Genomic DNA, 1206 nt, shown 5'->3' on the forward strand with positions numbered 1-1206 from the left:
AGATTATCACTACAGGACTAGTAAACCTGCTGCCATGTAGTCCTCCATATTCATAAACACTATATAATCCAGCCCCCACCACTGATTGGCAGCTTTCTGCCTATGCACAGAAATCAGTAGTGTGGGTAAGGTTATACAGAGCTCACCACTCAGAATTGGTAGCTCTGCAGCAGAGAAAACAGGGATTCTATCAAAACTGGAGCAAAAACCCCAATAAGTGATAAATAGCTGGAATCAGGGTCTTTTATTAAATTATGGTACCAGAGTGTATTATGGAAAGCAGGCAAGCCAATGAAGACAGTGTGATGCTCTGGGCAATGCTTTGTCAGCAAACCTTTGGTCCCGCCATTCACCTGCTTGTTACTTTGACACATAATTTATGTAACTCTGACGATGCTAAAATTTAAAAGCTCATGCTGAACTTTTAGGACTTGTTCACACACAGCATAAATGCTATGTTTTTTTCTGCTGCCTTTTATCCACATGTTTTCTGCAGTGCAGGAGCCTGCATCAAAATAAGCAGTAACAATTCGTTAAAGGGTTACTATTGACTTTTAGGATTGCTACTTCCTGTAGGTGGCACTAGAGTTCTCGTCCTCTTCCTCTCTGAAGACAATTTGCATAGGAGGAGCAGAGTAACTTACTTATATACTACTTCTCCAGGACATGTACATACATTAGGGGAAAACAAAAACATCCAAATCCTTGCCTGCCACAATGGCCAGAAAGTCACTGAGCTTCCGTTGTTAACTACTTAACTTCATAAAACTCGCAGGTATTGAATATTCCTGACTAGTGCTAGCTTATACCACAATTATGCCTTTTAAATACATTTCTGTTTTTCTACTTTTATTCCTCAAAAGTAGCGTTTAAGTTCTTCTGATTTTACAAAGTTGTAAAAACTTCCGAGCCAGCCAGGAGTCGAACCTAGAATCTTCTGATCCGTAGTCAGACGCGTTATCCATTGCGCCACTGGCCCTTCTGTAGAGTGCTGAAACTTTTTAATTCTGCATGACGAGTGACCCTCACCGTTTCTATCCTTATGTTAAATCACTTCATTAGGCTATTGTGGACATTTTTGTTTGGATTATTATTATGTTATCATCGACATATACATGTTTATTCCTGAACGAATTGAAGAAAAAAAAAATCAAAATAAAGTATGAAAAAAATGACAAAGATTGTCACTAAAATTGCAGTTTTATG

General features: G+C 38.6%; 1 non-coding gene across 1 annotated transcript; it reads right to left on the reverse strand.

The window, feature by feature from the left end:
• Nucleotides 1-906: 906 nt before the first annotated feature.
• Nucleotides 907-979, reverse strand: TRNAR-ACG (transfer RNA arginine (anticodon ACG)). Its single transcript has one exon. It is a non-coding gene; the product is annotated as a tRNA-Arg (tRNA).
• Nucleotides 980-1206: the final 227 nt, after the last annotated feature.

Source organism: Phyllobates terribilis, unplaced genomic scaffold (assembly GCF_046119375.1).
Source record: "Phyllobates terribilis strain yellow unplaced genomic scaffold, ASM4611937v1 Scaffold_11__3_contigs__length_659146591, whole genome shotgun sequence".
Lineage (NCBI taxonomy): Eukaryota > Metazoa > Chordata > Amphibia > Anura > Dendrobatidae > Phyllobates > Phyllobates terribilis.